Consider the following 22,724-nt stretch of genomic DNA (forward strand, 5'->3'; position numbering starts at 1 on the left):
AAAAAAAAAAAAAAAAAAAAAAGTTAAATTAGCTGCTTTCTACTACTAATCTTTTTGGTAACGAGGAAAGTTGGTTTGTTGATGATGAATTTTGATTGAGCGTTTTTAATATTTTGTTTCGTGAAGAAATTATTTTTTTGTAAAGAATATTTATCATATCATTTTATAGGTAAATATATAAATAATTATAAATTAACTCTTGAAAATATCAAAAGTTTCAATTTATTCCTCACCTAGATCAGATGCCAATCTATATTTTCATTACAATTATACAAAAGTAACTTTTAAATAAAGATTTGATTCATTAAACGTCCTCTATTTATTAGACAAAAATATTTATATTAATTTTACACGATATGACGAGATCTATACATATTTATATCATCAACGAAATTTTTGCAACTACTATCGTCAAAAAAATCGCCATCCAATAATAAACGACACGAAAAATAGTACAATAAACGTGGAAAAACGTTAAGCTGGTGATTCCCTATAAAAAAGAGAAGGGGAAGAAAAAAAAGAAAAAGAAAAGAAGGAGAAAGAGATCTAACAAACACCACCACTTCTGTAAACAGTTTTGTAAACCATGAAACGTAGATAGTGTCAAGGAATTCTCGCGGAGGATGGTCGATAGCCTGGCACGGTAGTGTGCACGGAGGACAGCCAGATAGATTTGTTGTCCACACATTGACCGGCTAGGCTGGCGGCGTCCCGACGCTTTTCCAAGGCGTCCTCGCCGGGCTATTAATTGTCTCTGTTGATTCATTTGATCGTGCTCGGGGTTCCCAAGCGGATCCACCGACGCGACGACACTTTCGATACGAAGGTCTTTTACGAGCGGCCTGCTGCAGCTCCGTCCACTGACCATCTCTCTCTCTCTCTCTCTCTCTCTCGCTCCCTGCCTCTCTCCCCCCCCCCAACCGTAACCCCCCCTTTCTAATTCACGTGAAAGCGTCTCCCTCGATTAAAATTAACAGGGTGGACGCTGGCAGGCAGGTGGGTTCGTTAGGGTACCGGTAAAGTGGCTTCGTCCTTTGAATTTCAAGCACCATCTAAGAATCTCGTTAAACTCGAAACGCCGTTCAAAGAGATAATTGAAATTTCACGGAAGGGTTGCCTCGCTAATTTACGTACTCGAGCCTCGACACCCCACCCACACCTCGCCCGATGCTAATTATATTTACGCCGATTAAGGGGGCCCGGGTGGATGTTATTGCGTTATTTGCCAAATATCATTTTGTTCGGATTGACCGCGCGAGATGCAATTGTGCGTGTTTGCTTTGGCGATGTGTTTTTCTTTTTTTCTTTTTTTTTTACAACTGCATTTTTGCACTGTTTCTAGTGTATAATAATTTATCGTTAGATGAGTTTGGAGAGGAGAAGGTTATGAATTGAATTATGAAGGTTATTTTTTGATAAGGTGATTTATTTTTTTCTTTTTTTTTTTTAATTTTGTGATTAATAATTATTTTAAACGTATTTTATTTGGTATGTTATTACGCTTAAGGATTTGAACGGTTTCTTTATGACGTAAAATTAAAGTTTCTTTCTCGTGGATGTAATACATATATCGAAAGTAAAATATTTAAATAGCCAAATAACTTTTTAAAAATATTATCGAAACATTACTTATTAAACAAAGTATCTACATCGAATCTACTATCGTAAAATCTTTGATTTTATATTTCACTTATTACATCAATCATCGTGAAATAATATAACTTAATAATTTAAACTTCGTTATCAATACATTTTCGTTAAATAAATTTTAATTTCTCCATCTTATTTATTCACTTGTCACATTTCACAATAAATATTCCACACCCCCCAATCGTAAAATTATTTTCAATTCTCTCAAAGCAAAACTCTCAAACTCGCATTACGAAGTGGCACGCGAGAAGAGCTGGTGTTTCACGGATTTACAAATCCGTGTAACAGGGGGGGGGGAAGCCGCGGAAGGGTATGAATGTCGAGGAGGGAAAATCTGTGCTCATTTAACGAGGCCAAGGGTTCAACCCTTCCTCGACGCTTCCACCCTCCGACAATATTTAATGCATGTTTTAAGCGTAATTAAATGGCGGAGGGTTTATCGTCTCCGGCCACGTTCGCCCTCCCACGCAAATTATCGCATTTAACCCTCGACCATCTCGAGCTCTCACAGCCGACTGTCACCCTCTCTCCACCCTGTCTCCTCCACTGACGTTTCTGGATACCTAGGCCGGTCATAATGTGCTTTTCATTAGCCCTCCAACCCTTTCGCGGAGTGGATTCAATCTTGGAATATTCATCGCCTCGCAACCCTTCTCCCAACGAGAGATCCTTTCACAGCTTCACGAGCCGCCGCTCAACAGGTTTTAATTAGCGTCGACACTTTCTCCACGATGACGATCCGACCCTTCTCACGCGACAATCTATTTGTTCCCGTTTCGATTGCGATATTGTATATGGTCTTTTCTTTTTATGGCTGGAAAATTTATTTGCGGACGTGATTAGGATTTTTTTTGTTTTCTTTTCTTTTTTTTTTTCTTTACCTTTCTCTCTTGAATGACACGTGTCGAATCGAACGTTTTCTTTTCTTATTTCATCGATCACATCGAATTTTCTGTTAATTTTATTTTGAAAAATTAATTTGAAAAAATTATCGACAGTAATTTTTTGATTTTTGAAATTTTTTGAAATAAAAATAACTTGATCATTTTGACTTTTTTTTTTCTTAAGTTGTTGGATTCTTGATGATAAATATGTGGTTGATATTTCTCTTCTTTCTTTGTAATATGTCAGATAAATGTTTGTTTTAATTAATTGAATTATGTATATAGCATGTTGATTAATTTATTAATGCAATATTAATTGCTATATTTTCATTCTACTTTTGCAAAAAGTATACTTGTATTTTTTAAATTAGTTTGATTTTTGATTCATTCTAATTCATTACAAAATTCATTCTCTACAAAAACAATTGTAAAATTTAGTAATATTATTAAAAATAAGTATTAAAAAATTGCGTTGAAATCTATTTCTTTGATATTATCATATATCGTCTTGGAAATATACATAGTATTATATAATAAATCATAGTTATCGATTTCTCCATATTATTTATGAAAAGAATGAAGAAAATTTATGAATAATTATCAAGAATGTGACTATATCTTATATATTTAATAATAATCATATAAAGCAATGTATCAACTTTTGAAAGGAAAAATTGTTATATAAAATTAAACTTTAAATATTATAAATTATCATATCAAAAATTTATTCTACATTTATACATAATTCTCCTTAAATCAATATATATTTCTCTATTTTCTCTATTAATTCTTTCAATGTATTTCCTCAATAAAATACCATATATATAAATATATATTTGCTCAAACACAAAAGCCAAAGAAAAGTTCCAAAGACAAAAGTCCACCATCAACCTTTCCACCTTCCCCATTGTTATCCTTGCACAATGTCCAAAAGCGTGGCCGGGGGTGCTATTCGTTCACGGTACGTTGCTGGCCACTCACCCTCCGCGGCCTCTCCAAGCTCTAAAGCCAAGAATAACCCTTGCTTTGCATCTCACCTGTTGCTCGACACCGACCCTCGACACTCTCCCGATGGCGGTGCTTTAGGGGTGGCTAATTAAAGAGTCAGACGGTGGCTGGTTTCGCGGTGTTTAATACACCCATCCCTTCACCACCCCTCACCACCACACCCCCATACCCCGTGTTCTCGTCTCCGGGCCGGGCACGCCAGGACAGAATCCAGAGCCACTTCATTCACCCCGAGCTTTTTGTTCCTCTCGGTTTCACAGGCCTGGAATTAATTAGCGGCTCCGGTTAAGCGGGGGTGGATACCGTCGCCGCGACTCATTTAAGGGATGTTTATTTTAATTTCAACCGAGGTTCTTCGAGGGCAAGCCCTGGTGACTTTTTATTACTTAATTAACTTCTTCCTCCTCCTCTTCCACGATCTTCCTCTTCATCACCTCGAGCCACCACCACCATCACGACACACCCTCTTCTCCAACGTCATCCTCTGCGAAAAGATCGTCTTTCTTACCTTTTTCCCTTCTCTCTCTTTTTTTATTTTTAATTTGTTAACAAATTGTATATAATATATAGAAACTATCAAATCTATCGATTTATATATATATATTTATATACTTTATTGCTTACATGCTTTTTTTTATAAAAATTTTTTAACGATATCCTTTAACGATTCTCATCCATATTTCGATCACATTTTATCATATTTTTCAATAATAATTATCCACGTGAAAATAAATCCTCGCTGAGAAATTTATCCACAATTAATATCGCCTTTTCCTTACTTCCTCAATTTCCTTTTTCTTTTTTTTTCTTTTCATTTTTTTTTTTTTTTTAAGCTCATCCAAACTCACACTCGAACATCGTACAACATCTTCCACGGCCAATTATTTCCTCGTTATTTTTCATCGTGCAACCAGCACGACCCGCGCGACTCGCTGCCTAATTATCGCCGCGAAAATGATCCTCTCGATGGGCCTCCCCTCACCCCCTCCTGGCCCCGCGACCGGCCAAACCTGTGATTATAATGCCAACGCCGAATATCCCGCGATCCCTCCTTGGAATCACAGCATTGAAGTGGGAGAGGGACGGAGAAAGAGGGAAGGAGGGAGGGAGGGGGGGGGAGGGGGCAAGAGGGAGAGGAGAAATCGTTTCTCGTGAAATTGCTGACGGCTCTCTGCATTTCTGCACGTGAAACCACCTTCCTCGGGCGAATTCGAGCTGCACGCTCTCGAATCCTGGAACAACCGTAAGAGGAAAAGTCGGGTGCTCGCGTGTTATCCTGGCCTAAGACATTGCAAATTAAAAGCTGGGGCAAGCTTGCGGAATAATGGAGGCGGAGGGTTTGGTGGAAAGTTAGAAATTCGAAGATCGAGAATATCTAGAGAGAGAGAGAGAAAGGGGGAGAGAGATCGATGGATGGTTAATTTGAGGGAGGGTTTATCGCTTGTGACTTGGGCTTTTGTAGCAGGTGGAACTATATAATATAATATAATTTTACGTTGAATTGCTTAGGTGTTTTATTATACTTAATTGTATCCCTTCTGTTCTTCGACAATGGAAAGAGATAATATTATATTCTATATAATAAATATAGAATAAATATAGAATACTCATTAATCTTTTTAAAAGAAAATAAATACAATTATTCTATTCTAAAAAAAAAGAAGCTTTTAAACTCCGTTTACAACGATATTTTATATCTAAAAATTTATTTAAAATTATTTTAATAATATCAAATTTAATTTGATTTCAAGATGAAAAATATCGTACACGATGGCTCATATTATTATTTCTCTGTAAAGGATTAATCTTCAATATAAACAGTCATTTAGAATTAGTAGACGTGCGCGAGAAACGAACGAAGGAGAATGTGTAGGAGATACTAGGCTGAGGTGAAAGTTTGTTCGTTTGAACGGAAACAAGTTTACGCAAATGGAAAGCAATTAATCATCGGCAAAGCCTTTTTATAGCGATATATATATATACACACGCAAAGGGAAAGACAACTGTGACAATGAACTCCATTTTCGTTACGACTCGTGTCTACACGTGTACGGTTATTATTATGGTAAAATATTACAAGTTTCCAGCGTGTCACGTGGCAATATGCAGCATGCCTTCCAGAAGCGATTGTTTCGTCAAAGTTTTATTACCGCTAGCCAACTCTAAGATCTCGCGTATCTATAAACGTCATAATGTCATAAACATTACGTGTGTATATATATATATATATATATGTATATATACGTATCTAGATATTATCTGGATTTAATTGCTGTGTGATAATGATAAAAACTTATAATTTCCTCGAATTAAAATTCCTCTTGCCGATATGATAATTTTCCTTTTGAATACAGATTTTTCAACTTTTTCAAATAACGGAATTTATTTATATCTACGACAAGTTGGAGGAATGTCACTACGTGTTATAAAAATTCTTGGTGCATTGATATAGTTTTATTGGCATTTCTAGTGTTCAACGATACGTAAAGTTATATCTGAAGTTATTTGTTATGTTAATTTTTCTAAAATTATTCGATAAATAAATTTATTCGATAAATAATTGTTCGTTTAACATTGTTAAAATTATAAAATTAGCAAATAAAAAACATTCAATTGTTTGAGAATTCAAGAATCAAATTACATTTATTCTTAATTCCTTGTTACAACTTATTTGTCATTGTCGTTCGTATTATTAGAAAAAAGGAAAAGGAATTAAAACCTTCGAATTATAAAAAAAAAAAAAAAACTTTCATAGACAAATGTTCGTTAAACCGTTTGCCATTTGCTCGCAATGGTGTAGAAAAACAATTCCACACAACACCCCTACGATAAACCTGTTAAACACCACGGACGATCCCTGTGTACGACTCTAATTACATTTATCGACAATCGTTCGCTAATTCCCACCTTATCTCGGCCGGTGAACGTTTTATCACGCTCTTGACGCTCCTCTAATTGCCTCATCAAAAGCTCGCGGCCACCGTAATTCCCGCGAACATTAATCAGCGCTATCGCGAAATATATTCAGAATTTTTCCCTCGGCCGTTGCAATAAAGGAGGCAACAGTGACGGAGCAAGCTCATCAACCACGCGCCTTTAACCTTCGCTCCACCGTGACAGGAAGTCCGTCTAATTAATTTCACCGGGAGGAAAGGATCCCTCGCGGGGGTGGCTTCTCTCTCTCTCTCTCACTCTCACTCTCTCCCCTACTCCGTTAAGAACACCGAGCCGGGCCCCTGAAAAGAAAGGAACGAACGAAAGGGGGGGATGGGGGTGGTGGAAAGGGAAAGGATGAGAGGAGATCTCGAGATTATTTCGTTATGTCTCGCGGCGAGACGAGATGTCGGGCAATTAGCCATCGTATAATTATCCCTCTGGCCCTTATTTGCCCAGCCGAGGTGGTGGCAGCTGTTCCCGCGATATTCGCGAGAGAGAAAGGCCGATATAATAACGCATACAAAGTACGAATAACCTGGATATAACCTGGCGCCCATTCGTTTCTTAATATTCCTTCCCCTTATCGGTTGGCAAGGGGGGAGAGAAAATGTTCGAAGACGAATTTTCTTTAGATCAGCTTTGATCCTTGAAAGTCGGTGATGTAACGAGGCGATTTCTCGGCGATTAACGAATAGGTGTGAATTGAACTATTGGAGGGAGATTGAAGGGGGGAGGGGTGGGATTAATTGCACGGAGGGATGAATCGAGTAATAAAAATACTACGCTCGTTGGAAAGGAAAATGAAATTAATTGGGGGGAGGGGGAGATGGAGAGGATTGGATTTGTTGATGATTGATAAAGGAAATATAATATCGGAGAGGAGGGGGGGGGGAGGGGGGAAGGTAGAATTTATATTGAATAAAAGAATGGTCTTTATATATTGTATAACATCGATTTTTATTTCAATTAACCATTAAACACTTTTTACAATTAAAATTCACATATTAATGAGAGATACGGATTTTAAATTCCTGATCTTTTCAATTTCTTTTCAATCTTTTTTCTGTGATAAATGGTATAGAAAAAGATTATAATTGTTTGCACTCTTTGTCAATCGACTAATTTTTTAAATAAAAAAAAAGACGATAATTACAGAACAACTTTCCTCTTCATATTTTATTATATAAAAATCCATCAAAAAGATCGCAATTCCTGATCAAAAATTAATAACGATCCAACGGAGGCGTCCTGACTGGACGTAAGAGGGAAACGTTGAAAAAGAGACAGGAGGGATCGAGGGAGGGGAAGGGGGGAGGGAGAAGTTGGTCAAGATACCAAGATACCCTTACCAACCCCCCCACCCCCATCTTTGTCTCGGTTGAGCCGCGCTTTCAGAATTCTTCCTTTTCTTGATAATTATCCTACCGTCCAGCCAGTCCTTAATCTTTGAGGCTCGCCTTTCAAGGAAAGCTCCTACCGAATGAATGCCCGGCCACGGCGAAATAATATTTTATACACAACAAAAGCGGCCCCCGGCACGGCCGCCGCCTCCACCCACACCTCCTCCACAATCTTCGCCCCTCGCCCCGCGGTGCCGCGCGATTGTTATCGCGGAGACGTTACCTAGCACCTATACAGAACTGGCTATTTTACTTTCTTCCTTCCTTCCTTCTCTTTTTTTTATTCCTTTTCTCTCTCTCTCTCTTTTTCTCGCTTCATTCGTCTCAACCGCGAAATAATTATACGCCACGTTTAGATAATCTCGTTCACAGGTTAATTCGAGAGTTCGTATAATAATATTCGAATCGTTATTCTTCTTCTCTTGATTCTTCAAATGTTTATTAAGCACGTTAAATTGATCTGGGCAATCTGATCCTTTCGATTCTTTGGATATGGAGATGTTAATCGATACGATATTTGGAAAATGATATTTTAAATATATCAAATTGTTGTTAGAGTTTGGAAATCTTCTCAAAGTGAAAATATCAAATTACGAATAATGTAGGGATTTTTGGAAATTTGGAATCGTTTTATTATTGGAACGATATGATATGATGTATATAATATAGTTTAAAATAATAATCGTGATATTGATTATTGAAAGGAAATGAGATTTGTTCGGGTTGAGAGTCACTTTGATGAATTTTTGTTGTATAAGCAATTACCCATAGGATGTACAGTTATGTGTATAAATCCTTATAATTAACCTTGTAAGTGATTAATGGAAATCGTAGTTAGCCTCGTTTTACAGATATAAACAAATAACTGTAGATTCGAATGCTAGTGTTTTTTATAAACTTCAAATATTAATTTTCTTGCTTTTAAATGAACAGTTTAAAACAACGAGCAACACGAAGCAATACAGTAATCGATAAATTATTATAAAAATTGATAGATGTATGTACGTTTACGAAATAACAAAAAGCGATAAACGTTTCATTCATTGAATACTCTTAAATCACCAACACTTGTTACAAAATTTAATTTAATTAATAAATTAAAAAAAAAAAAAAAACACCATAATTCTAAATTCTAAATTCTTCCTTTCCAAAAAGAAAAAATTTCAAACTAAAATCTCAAAACTTCTGATTGATTTATTTTATAACAAAATATGCGTAGAATTAAAAATTTGAAATGACAATCCCTTCCAATAATTTCCAATAATCTCCAAATTAATCCCGCCAAACAAAAAAGAAAAAAAAACTCTTTCGATCATTCATCGAACGAGCAACTTCAAAAAATAAATTCTCTACGGTCGTTGAACGGTCACAATACGGATCCATCACGAGGGCTCACGCGAGCTTCCACTGCCTGTCCGGATCAGATTTCGTGTAGTCACTTAACGATTATCTCCGATGGATCACAGCCGGCCGGATTAATCGCCATTAATCTTCATCACCTCGGCTCCTGATCATTTTTCTTGCCGGGCTCGTCCCGCGCGCGGTGTCTCATTTAACCGTATAAATCACGTCGCGCTTAAAACTGAACCCGCGAGGAGCATCGCTCTCCGGCTAAAGGCGAATTTAGACTTTTCACTTTGCATTTCGAATGATTCATCCACTGCAAAAAGTCCATTTTCTCACCCGAAATAATCGATGGATAAAACGAAACGAGCCTCTCCTTTTGTAGAGAGGCTCCTTTTGTATAGAAAGAACGATCCATTCATAGCGAGAAAATGCAAAAAGACAAATTCGATCTACGATCGTTCATGTTGTTTAGATTCATTAAAGATATTTTCTCTGTGGAAAAAATTGATAAAAGATACGTAAACGGAATTACAAAATTATTTACGTGTCATAAAAAAAAAAAAAAGGATAAAAATTAAAAAATTCGAACAAACTTTTATCTCTCGTGATGAGAGTGTGGAAAAGTGTAAACTCGCCTTAATCGAGCGAGGCATCACGAAAAATCCGCGCGACAGTGAGGGAGGGACGGAGTGTTTGGAGGAGGAAAGATGAATAGGAAGACAGCGACACGAGCGGAGTCGCGCGAAATTATTCGAATCCCGCGTACCGCCGCGGCCCGATCCTCGATCACGGTCAAGATTTCGTGGGGTCACGTGAGAATAAGCGCGATGCTCGAACAGCGGGTTGAGCAGCGACGCGCGCGCGGTTGCCTCGAGCGCAATTAATCTTCGTTAAGTAAGCAAGCAAGCGAGCGAGCGAGCGAGCGAGCTTGCCCTTCTGCTTACTTGCACCGCGCGCGGACGCCTCGCGTATACACACTTTCGAAACGACGTCTGACATGGGATCGTCCATGGCGGTCGTCCCCTTCGTACCGTGTGCGTAGGTATAGCTGGGCAAATTTTATTTCGCGTTCAAGCGATTTATTTTGGATTGTTATATATAGATAATATTTGAAGTTGGTAGTTTCAAATTTGGCGAGAGAAATATACGAAATAATCTTGGACGCTAGTTGTACGTATAAATACGAATCGGATTCTAGATATCAAACTATATTCACGATAAAACTGTGAACGCTTATGGCGATAAAATCGAAGGAAATGGTAACAAAATCTGTTATAAATATGAATATTTGAATTCAATATTTTTGAATTAATCGAATAATATCAAGTCTGAGTATTTCTAAATATCAATAATTTAACTTAACCTAAAAGTAAATAAATGTACTTGTAATTAATCAATGAAATGATAATAACATCAAATCTGATTCTAAGTATCAATAATTTAACCTAAAAGTAAATAAATGTACTTGTAATTAGGTAATTTATTTAATATTTCAGAAATGATAACATCAAATCTGATTCTAAGTATCAATATATTAATCTAACCTAAAAGTAAATAAATGTACTTATAATTAGATAGTTTATTTAATATTTCAGAAATGATTTATATATTTGTTATTTCTTATATATGTCTATTCCATTATTCATTATTACTGTATTTATCGTTTCAATAAGTGTTCCTCGAATAATCAAATTTTTTATCTATTATTTTCTCAAATATTTTGAATAAACATAACCTCAATCGAAACACATTATTTATTAAATAATAAATAACTTTATTTAAAGTCATTATTTCAAATAAATTTCGTCCAGATCTTATCATCGAAGAAATATGTACATATATATTTATATATATAAAAATTATTTACCAAACAACGAATAGCTTCGCTTAAAATTATTATTCTTAAATCGCCATTTAAAATAAAATCCAAAGAATATTTATGCATTTGTGACACGTATACAACTTAGACATACATAATACATATCGATGAGTTACCAAACATTAAACAGCTCCATTTAAAATTACTATTAAATTACCATTTGAGATACCATTAATTTCGCCCAACTCTTATAATACACGTACAAGGAGCACGAAGCAGAATCGCGAAATAGTCTCTGGTATCCCGTTTCCAACCGAACCCCTCTCCCTTCCCCGCCTCGTATTCTCATAACTCGTCCGATCCCTGTTCCTCTTCCTCCCGGCGTGCGTACGGTTAGTTATGCCCACGGTGCCTCGTGTGTACACGCACACGTAGCCCGGGGCACTGATTAAATCTGAGTAATTAAGGGAGTTAACCTCGACTTAACTTGACTTAACGCAGTCACGCCCGCTTGCCCACCCCTCGCGTTTACACCGTTTACACGCCGGTTTACATTGTTCGAGGAAACGGGTGTCCTCGCGCGCGCGCCACCTCCTCGGCTCTTCTCTTCCTCGCGCGCGCGCGCGCGCGAGAGCCGCTCCTCGGTTAATTGCTATGCGCCGCTAATTACACAGCTCTGTGCCCGCGAGGGGAACCGATGCGTGCATCGACGTCGTTCCTGATGCAAATGAAACGCGTGGGCCTCTCTCCTCCTCGTTTTTCCCTCCTCCCCTCCCTTCGCCTCCTCTAATCGCGTACGAAAGGCGACGAACGATTCACTTTGTTCACCGCCGGCCGGAATTGCGATTGGGCGTTGGTTAATTAAGGATCTACGCGACGCGATCGGCGTCGACCAGGAAGCGGACTCTACGCGTGTGTTGTTTAGCCTGGTGAGAGGACACGTGAGATTGCGATCACGTTCTGTTATGGGTCGTTTCATCTCGAGTCGTTCGAGTCTTTTATAGCGTGGTAGGGGTGTAGTTTTTTGGGTCAACGGTTTTTAGGCATCACATTGAGACGCAGATATAGCAAACGTTTCTTTCTAAGTCTTTCAAGTTTTTTTAAATGTGGATCTTCAATATGCTCAATTGAAATTTAAATGTGGGATTTATATTAGGTTTATATATCGGTTATTAAAATATATTAAATTTTGAAATTTTAATAAATCAGATTTGACTGTATAATGTTTGATTAATGGATCTATGTTTGTAATAAGTGTATAATCAAAATTATAATTATATAAAATTTGGAAAAATTTAGCTTAATCGAATATATTTAACGGAACGGAATGCTTCAGTTTAATAAATACGTTGGCGTAGTTAGAACAGTTAGTTTGTGCAATTGCATACAATACAATTTATGTCTTGCTTTTCTATCTTGCCAAATTTCATTAAAATCGGTGAGGACTGTATTTGAGACATTCCATATGTCAGAAATTTACAATCATATTTAATTTCGTAACAATGAAATGGTATGCATTAATAGCAGTTGCCTCATACCTGGATTCAATTATTTATTGTTTGAAGAATAAAAAATATACTTACCATTTTTTTTCTTTTTTGTACCATTCCAATCCAAGAATTTAAATAAATAATATTTAAAATATATTGAATCCATGAAAGTATGATGTATTTGTATAATTATTATATACAGAAACAAAAATGGAATATAAATAGAAGCCTTCGAGCCTTATATAAATAGAATCTTAAACAAGTATAAACAAGTTTCTTCCAAGATTCTCTCCTCATTAACAGATTATTCAATTGGATCTTATAAATAGACGTTCTTGTATGACAATGTACCGGAGGTGAGGTCGTAATTACGTCGTTCACTCCGATGCCAAAAGCAAGGCTTGGTCGAGATGTTGTACACGACGTTTCTTGTTAACACAAATAAAATTTATCAACATTAAAATATAACAATCGTAATAAACATTAGAAATTCCGCGATAAACATGTCTTAATAAAATCTCAAAGGGAATCTCGGAACGAGAACGAACGTCAATCAAGCAATCTATAAATACCTGCCAACCATCACTGCCTTCGAAACTGTTAACTGCTCTCTAGAAATTAAAGTTGGATAGCCTTTGAAGATTACTGCGTATCTTCGGAACACAATTTCGCCGAAATAAGCAATAGTTAAAAATATACGATAAAATCTCATTTCCACGAGATTAAATTAAATTAAAAGCAGAACTATAATCGATTCTATTGAGGTTAATCATCTTGTCCTTTTTTTAAAATCTAGACAGTAATTCTGATCATCAATCGAGCTAAACAATTTAATATAAGTATAGTTTTTGATTATGGATTCTGCATATTCAAGATTATGATTATTTATATTAGGATAAAAATTTTTAAAGGAAGTATTTATTAATTTAAAATGGTTTTATTTAAATAATTTAATTAATTTTCTAATCTATTTTATTTAAGAAAATAATCATTTTTTATCAATAATTAATAAATATGTATATTTCTTATATTACATGTTACAGTATCAGAGAATAAATTTTATCAATTAAACTTTGAAATTTAATATTAAAATTGAAGTAATAAGATGAAAAAATTAAAGGTACCAAATTTTAATTCTAATACTGGATTAATATTGATCAAACATGTTTTAAATATTTTACTGTTACTTATATTAGCATTATGAAGTTGAGAGACAGGAATGAGAACTAAAGTAACAAAACTTTTTAAATCCGTTGTAACTAACCCTTTCCAACTTAAATCCTCTCATCGAAACAAGCATAAATATAAAACCAAGTTTAACAATATACACGATATCATTGTATTTTGTTTCTAAAATTATAGATATATCCCTCCAATTAATTTTCAAAATTTTAAAAGTTAAAATATTCTCTCTTAATCAAAACAATAATCCTCAAACTGCACAATACAAAAATTCCACAAATGCAAAGAAGACCTAAAAAATTTTCCATCGCGTATCAAATAACATAACAACTCCAAAAAAGGATCAACTTATTCGACTTGAGCAAGAACCACCCCTCATCATCAACCTGTCTCTCTATCCTCATCAACTCCGTTTTTACCTCCTCTCGAAAAAAAAAGTAGAATACTTCTCATCCTCCAATTTTTTCTCTCCCTCTCTCTCTCTCTCTCTCTCAACCTCAGACACGCGATACGTGCTTCACTTACGCGGCGTCTCCAGTCACGTTGTTGCAAGAACGTCGCGACGCATGGGTTCCGCTTGCATTCGAGCGTAAGAGGAGAGGTGCCTCGCCTAATTAGCCCGCTCGGGTATTTCCGTCGCGTGACGTCACGTGAGCTCGTTTGCCTGGCCCACGGCCAGCTTTTCCGCCGAACTATAAACCATATTCACACCCACGCAACACAATTAGCCAGCCAGTGGAATTATAATACCCGCGACGAGGGATAAAAGAACATCTCCGTGGTCCGGATTATGGAGGATTTTTGCGGGGGTCGGGGGCGCGGGACGAGGCAGACGATGAACGACGTCTCGACTCGTAATCTCACCTACGAATTTCGACTTCACTCTCCCAACGAGAAAGCAAATATGAAGCCGTTTTGGCGAACGGATTTGCGAGAGTTTTCGGTTTAATTTGATTGGTGCTGCGAATGATTTTTTGGTTTCGGTGGCAGATTGGTTTTTGGAACACATTGAAAAGATTCTTCTTCGTTTCCTCTTGAGGAAATGTAAGAATTTGCGTTACTGTATTTTTTCTTTGTCAATAATGAAGCAAAGTTAAATTGTATTTTGTAACTTGATGTTGATATTTTTGAATAGCAATTTTTGCATTTGTTTTGATTCAAATTCAAAAAAATGCGAAGTGTTAAATAATCACTATATGTATTTCTTCTCTTATAATGTCGTTAATTAAATCATATCTAATTGAGAATTATACTTTCAAATGTAATACAAATGTTATTACCTTGTATTAATGTATCTGTTCTTTAATTCATAAAGTTTTTATTTTTATGAATTTTTCTTATAAAGAGGGCAAAAATTTAATACGAAGCAGAAAACAAAGTAAAGTAAAAATATTATTATATAAGAAATTATATATCTAATACAATTCGTTATTATTTTAATCATAACAATTAATTACCTATTGTAATATATTACATCGATTCGAATACACGCGCAAGAGAAAGGAAGAAAAAACTTACATTTCAATCAGCAAACCATTCGATAAAATCTTCCATTCGATATCGAATCCTCAGTGAAACAATCACGCTCGAACGATCTGGTTTTCGTGAAACGTTTGTCAACAAACCCCCAAAGGCAAGATGTATAAATTGCATACGGAGGCGGATACTAGCAGACAGAAATTAAATTTGGTTCCACCGTGAGAAGTGGAATCTGCACGAAGCCAGGATTTCCTGTACTTTTTACTTAAGAGATAAGCTCCGTGTTTTAAGAGCGTTGTGGTGGAACGGTGTCGTAAAACCAGAGGAGGGGATGGCTGTAGGTCGTCAGAGGGAAACAACCCCTCGAATCGGTCCTCGAGCCGTGGCAGCCAGTAGATCGTGATGCCACGGGAGAAGACTCGAATTTTAAAGTAGCTAGACCGAGATCAGAATTGCCTTCGGTCTGTTCTTCCTCTAGTTACGTGGTATTTCTTTATGCAAATGTTTCTTTTTTATCTTGCCAAGGGAAAAACCTGAATGATCCGTCTTTCGGCGAATTCTATTCTTATCGTTATTATCACGATGTGTTTTGCGAATTTGTGACGTTCGATGCGAAATATAACGTTTCACGTTATTTAAATAACGATTTTAAAGAAATGACGAAAGTGGTATTTGGTTAAATTTTTATTCAGAAATAAATTACGACATTAATATCGCATAAAGGAATATAAAATATAAAACTTTTGTCGTTCATTATTTCATTAATTTTCTGAGACTTTTTTCATTATTATCAGAATACTATTATTAATGAAATTTTACAAGTTACAAATTACAAAATAAATTTTATACACAAACTTGTTACAATTTTATAATATCATTCATACTTAAGAACAAAATATCATCGCATGGAAACTAATCAAAACTTTTCTAATCGTAATCATTTAAGTATTTTAAAATAATAATATAACGATTAATATAAGTACTTTCCCATAATAATCAATACCTTTCTTAATCTATATATAAGAATCTAATTAATTATCTAATTCAATCTTATCATCAATTTCCTAAAAAAAGGGGAAAAAAATGAAAATCGAATTCACAAACGAAAACTTCAAGAATCTCGAGCGAAATTAAGCCACCTAAAAAAAAAAAATTCGTTTCTGGCCGAGAGAACGATCCGATCTTCCGCTCGGCTGTGCCCGGCCGCGAGATCCTCGCAAACGAGATCTACGACGGGCGGGGATCGCGGAAGCGTGAATTCGGCTGATCAAACGTCGCGACTATGGAGAAACGCCGCTCGCAAAGGGAGGAAAAGGGGCTGCTGCCGATAAGGATTGGAACGAGTCGCGACTAATGTGAGCAGAGGGAACAGAAGGAGGAGGAGGAGGAGGAGGAGGAGTTGGAGGGGTCGGGTGAGCAGGGAGAAAGGGAGGAGAGACGCGTGGAGAGACAGTAACGCGGATGGTAATGGTGGTCTCTAGGTGGTGAGGGATGGTGGTGGCCCGAAAGTCCTTTCTAAAAAAGGAAGGTGGAGGAAGGAAGGTGAGGAGACGATGGAGAAAAGAGAGAGAGAGAGAGAGGGTGGTCGGTCGAGGGGGCGGAAGTAAGTATTGATTCAGATTCAGCTAGTTAGCTATGCTCGAAGCGCATCCCCTCCTTCGCTTCGGCCACCTTTTTCTCCGCGCTTCCTCTCCTCCCTTCCGCGCCTCTACCCTCTAAGGAGGGAGGAGGGGTGGACGGTTAGCGGCGGCTGAGAAGACGACGCGGAAGCGGCGCACGAGGGTGGAGCGAAGGGAGCCGAGGGATGCAGAAAAGGGAGGCGTATGTGGAGCGCGGGATCCGAGGTTCTCGCGGAGGTGTAAGATGTAGGAGGTGACAAGCATCTCTCCTTCGAGATCTTTCTCTCTCTCTCTCTCTCTCAAACCTCCCTCCCTTCCCTATCTTAGACTCATCCCATCCAAGGCACGGTCCCTTGTTATCCCTCCGGCTCCCCCGTTCCACCCTCCACGTTCCTCCTTCCTGTCTATCTCGCTGCAACTCCCTTTTATATTCCCATGACGACAGCCCAGATGCACTCTGGGCGGCCATACGAGGAGGTGTATGTTAAAACTTGAGTCGATATTTCTGTTGCGCCATCGGGGAAGGAATGGGAACGACCGCGTTTCTCTCTCTCTCTCTCTCTCTCGCGACGCGTCAACAGGCTTGCTGCGGGGGAGGAGGGAAATTTTGGTGGTGGCGAGGGTGGATGGCACGGCACTGTTGCGTTCCTCGGATTCTTCGTGCGGCTCGGATTTTCGGGGCTCGTAAGGAATTTTTATTAGGTCGTGTAATAAGCGATATTTCTTGTTGGAGTTATTGGAGATATCGATGGTTTTAAAAAATATTTTGGTAATATCTTTTAGCATTTTTTTTTTTTTTTATTTAACTTAAATTATGATATCTTTGCGACGAATTGGATATATATATTCACTTACTTTGAGTTTGAGAGTGAGAAGGATTAAAAAGAGGGAGATTCGTTTTATGAGTTTAGAAAATGTTTATTTAGAATATGAAGAGATATCGATGAGTCGAAAAATTGCTTAAAAATATGCGAAATGAAGTTGTAATTTACACGTCTGGATGCGATGAATATCCGACGAGGATGAATAAGATTGAATGGGGTGGAGGAAAAAAAAAAAAGAAAAAGATCTGTAATCCCTCCTCGTGTCTCGTGGCGTCCAGCTTTACGGGCGTCCCCATCTCGCGGATTTTTCTGCAACCAGGGCGTCGCGACGCCTTAGCGGCTAATAAGAGACGCTGTCCGAGCCGGAGGCGTCCACTCGCGTTGCAGCGCTCGTCGCAGACGCTTCCTTTCCCAAGAAATTCGTCATCAACCTTCCTGTTGGACTGACATTACCATATCGATTCTTTTTCTTATATTATCGTTAAAGAATTTGCGAAATTATTTTGTTATTATAAATTTAATGGAAATCTTGCAACGGTAGAATATTGTTGGAAATATAATTGATTACGTCGATGGGAAGATGTAAAGTGAAAGTGTGATTCGTGTCAAGGTTTTGTATAGGATGAAGAAGATTTATTAAAAATTTTGATTTTTCTACAATTGGTATAAAATTGAATAAACTATTTTTATATAAATTAATTCTTAATCAAATCTGTTTTTGCGTTTAAAAGTTTGGTTTTAAAAAAAAAAATGTTCAAATGTACAAATATATATATATATTCAAAATAAATACAAAAAAGAAGTTTTCATTTTATTAATTATTCTAAAGTTTTAATTAACAATTAACATATCATTTTCCAAAGATAAAGATATTCTTATTTCAAGTAAATGAATCTTTCACTAAATATTATTACCACGTAAAAATGAATATTCCATTGAATATTCAATTCTCCGAAACGTTACAAAAATATTCCAAAACTTCGTAAAATTTCTACACTTACGCAAATCTATCGTAAAAAAAAAAAAAAAAAAAATTTCTTCCAAAATTTCGATTCCATCGCAGTTATAAAGATAAAAGCGTTTCCAGGACGCGAGGTGAAATCGCGAGGACCGTTCCCCGCGCTTCGAGCGACAAAACGCCCCGTTTCTATGCACAATCGTATTTATATTTCTTAGGTCGAGAACTCGACCGCGCAAGATTTATCTCCGGCCAAGGAAAGGACGTTGATTTAAGATCGCGGACTGTATTATAAAACGGCGCATGCTTTCTACCTTTGCTGGCCCCCTTTTTTTTCCCCTCCCCCTCCCCCCATCTCGCTCCCTCCTCCCCTCTTTCGATGCATTAATTGATCCATGGTGATTTATAAACACCGGCCGGATAATTACGATCGAAGCCGCGACGGAATTTTATCTTAAAACGCCGCGTTACTTCAAAGGATCTGTATATCTGTCGAACGAAGAATCTTTGTTCTTGATTTTACGATGGGGCAAAAACGCTGCTTTGCGAAACTGATTAGATTCAAACGGGGTGAAAGTGTGTTCCTCCCTTCCCTTCCCTTTTTTTTTTTAAGTTGTTCTTAACGTAGATACGATTTCTCGTCGTTGTTTATTAGTTGGATAGAACGAAGAAAAGTGTCTCTTTGAGAGAATCTTTTTATTTTAGTTTGTTGGTGATTGGACTTTGCGCTTTTATGCGAAATTTGAATTACGTATATTGTGTAGACACGTGAAAATTTTGCATTGTTTCTATTCTTTGAATTTGTGTCTAATTTTGTCTAATTTTTTCCAGAAAAAATTATCTTACTTGATGATACTTTGAAGATGTGTAAAAATAAAAATGGAATATCGAAGAGTTTTATTTTATCTCATTCTAAAATTTTTCTTATACAAGTAATTACAAAGAAAAATAATTGTTTAAAAATTATTTTGAAACTTTGATTCGTTTTATTATAAAATCTTCATATTTTCAACACTCGATAATTTCTGTTTAAATATAGCATCGATGATAGAAAATTACAAATTCAATTTATATAATCTTCACGATTAAAACACTTACAAAAGATCGAATATAAACTGTACGTATTATTTAATTTTTACAATATTCATAAATTGATATATACATATCAATTTTTATTTTTAAACATCATACGTTCCTTTGTGCACAAAACGAAAAAGCGAAAACAAAAATTCTCAATTTAATAATTTCACGCATCAAACGTGACAATACTTTTCTCGTGACGACCTTTCAATTTATACGCTTCTCGATATGTCGTCTCACCATCGCCAATTCTCCAAATCGAGATAAAAACCGTCTCGAAATTCGAGCGCTAAACTATCAAATTCTCGTCCCATCCCCCCCAGCGCTCCTCAGCACTCTTAGCCCCCAGCGACAATCTCATCCCCCATCGCCCTCGTTCGAGGGAATTTCGCAAAACTCGACTTGCAAATTCTCGTGGAGCAGGCAGGCAGCGGCGCATCGACCTCGATCGATCGCGTCAATCTATCAAGACATTAGCCGGCGATTATTTTGTCCGATTACGTAGTCGGTCATTTATTCGCTGTCCGCCGCTAATGGAAAACTATTCCGCCCCGCTTATTAACGATCGGAATGTCGTTAACAATAAGAAAAATTATCACTCGCTATGTACATTACGTATGTATCACTCGTGTTCAAAAATTTTAAATTTATCATTTAAATTGTTATTAAATTGTGTTTAATTAAGATCGCTTTTCAATCTTATAATTCGACACATTAAATATATGAATAACGTGTTTATCGAATATTTCGTTATCTCTGATACAGAAAATAAAATAAAAATAAGTAGAAGGAAAATAGCTTTTAGAAAATGGATAATGATGTTTCCTAATTTACCAACAAATTTATGTATATATATATATATATATATATATATAAGTTATCCCACAAGTTTCAAGCGAGATGTATACAGTGCATTTACGATCTCCTACACAGAGACACGGCGGAATTGATATCGGTGCGAAATCATTACTGGCGCGCACCGCATTGGCTGCAATTTGCGTAACGATAACAATCAACTTTAAGTGGAACAATAGGCTGCCGTGACGGTAATTAGTGCCGCGTACTGTCTGGCGTGATGACAATTGCGCCAGCACCGATGGTAAATAGTAACATTAATAATAATGGCTCGCGCGCGCACACAGCATCGCCGAGGATAATGGACCGCTATATAATTCCCTTCCCCGTTAAATATTTAAATTGAATGGTCAGTTGGATACGATAGCGATCATCGAACGATTTTCGAAACGGTCTATCGTTGCGTAATCGAAATGTCGACGAATATCTCATCATGCTCGACCCTTTCGATGTTTTCGACCGCATCGATAGAGGGACGAAAGAAAAGGTTTTCGAGATTTCGAGAATTTAACTTTTTTTTTTTAAATTTTATTTTTTATTCTAATATTATTTTTTTCGTAATTTTTAATTTGAAATCGGGAATTTTAAAGGTTTATCCTTTTACTTCTAGATTCTTGAATTTGGGATTTTTAAGAGGATTTTGAAAATTATTAAAATGCAGAATATTGATCTTGAAATAATTTATATTTAGAAGAAAAATTTTGAAAAAAATTCGTCATTATTGCTTTACCTATTTTCAGGCTATGTAATTAGACATAATCAATTATTCTATAAGAAGGTGTCCAATTTATTTATTTGAATTCGATTAAAAAAATGAAGAAAGTTATTCTAATCGTGTAACTCAATATAAATTTAGTGCAAATCATGTTCAGACGTGATTACAGTTAATTTAAGATACAAAGAAAAAAAGAAAAAGAAAGCGCATTTTAAAATCTCAACACCGATATTGGCATCGAATTTAAATACGTCTTGTTTCAGTTTCAGGTCATGCAAGCGAAAACGGCCCACTTTAATACCAAATTTAAAGTTTCTACTTTCCGTTAAATCGACGACACTACTTACCAAAGGTACTGTTCAAATTTATATATATTTTTATCTAACTATAACAAGATATATCTCCAAATTAAAATATTTTACAAATTATTCATCGAAAAATATTCTCATACGAAATAAATAAATTATCAAAAAGAAATTAACGTCATATAAAAGAAATTCAATTCAATTATCAACGCGACTATTGACCGAAAATTCGAATCTTCGATCCACGATTATCACGAAATGTCGATTTCGAAACCAAAAAAAAGGGAGAGAGAGAGAGAGAGAGAGAGAGAGAAGAAAGAAAGGAAAGAATATCCAAGGGAAATTTTTCTCGCGTTTCACGCGACTTAAACCGACCACATCCAACATTGAATATAGGGACAGAGACGAAACGTTCTCAAGGCGGTCCGACGACGCACGGCCGACCTTTATTGGAATATTTATGGCGGCTCGGTGTACGAGACGAATTTTTATCGATCCGTCCTGTTGGCGCACCGTCGATGCCAGGCTCCCTCGATCTCTCCGCCGACGGAAATCGCGATATTTATTCATAAGCTCCGGTTAGAAGGCGCGCGCGGATCGCGCGCATAATAAAACCCGCGTATTGCTCGGCCGGCTGTCGTTGCTTCCTATCCATCGGGATGACGTTGACTCGAAAAACGCCCGAATTCTTGCTCATTTTTACCCTTCCATCCGGCTTTTCTTTTACATTTGAAATTGTATCAGGTTTCGAGAAAACGATCTGATTCAATTTCGAAATTTTTCAGATGCAGGGAATTTTATAACGAGGTGATTAATCATTATTAATGATGATTAATTATAAATTTTAATACATTATGGTAATCGAATTAAATTTTTTATTGATATTATTTTTAATGAGAGGAGATAAAATATTTTCGTAATTCCCTTAATATTCTGGATACTTTATATATTTATTTATCTATATATATATATTTAGATATATTTTTATACACTTAAATCGAATAAAAATTTCATACATCTGAATATTATTTTCATGGAACTCTGTCTAACCAAATAAGATTGTAATAACAACTGTGAGAAGCTTGATCGTAATTCGAAGAAACGTTGTGTGATGAAATGAATATTTCAACGAGAAAATCGATTGAGCGATGTGAATATTGCGTATAAATGGG

At 36.5% G+C, this 22,724-nt stretch overlaps 1 protein-coding gene across 4 annotated transcripts in view; it reads left to right on the forward strand.

The window, feature by feature from the left end:
* The window catches only part of LOC122713623 (zinc finger homeobox protein 4), a 308,595-nt gene that overhangs the window by 177,748 nt on the left and 108,123 nt on the right, over positions 1 to 22,724 (forward strand). For all 4 annotated transcript variants that reach the window (XM_043934229.1, XM_043934230.1, XM_043934233.1 and 1 more), the window contains one exon: positions 21,511 to 21,599. The gene's annotated coding sequence lies outside the window, so the exon portion shown is untranslated. The remainder of the gene's footprint in view (positions 1 to 21,510; positions 21,600 to 22,724) is intronic.

This window comes from Apis laboriosa, unplaced genomic scaffold (assembly GCF_014066325.1).
Source record: "Apis laboriosa isolate Shangri-la unplaced genomic scaffold, ASM1406632v1 scaffold25_cov139, whole genome shotgun sequence".
Taxonomy (NCBI): Eukaryota; Metazoa; Arthropoda; class Insecta; order Hymenoptera; family Apidae; genus Apis; species Apis laboriosa.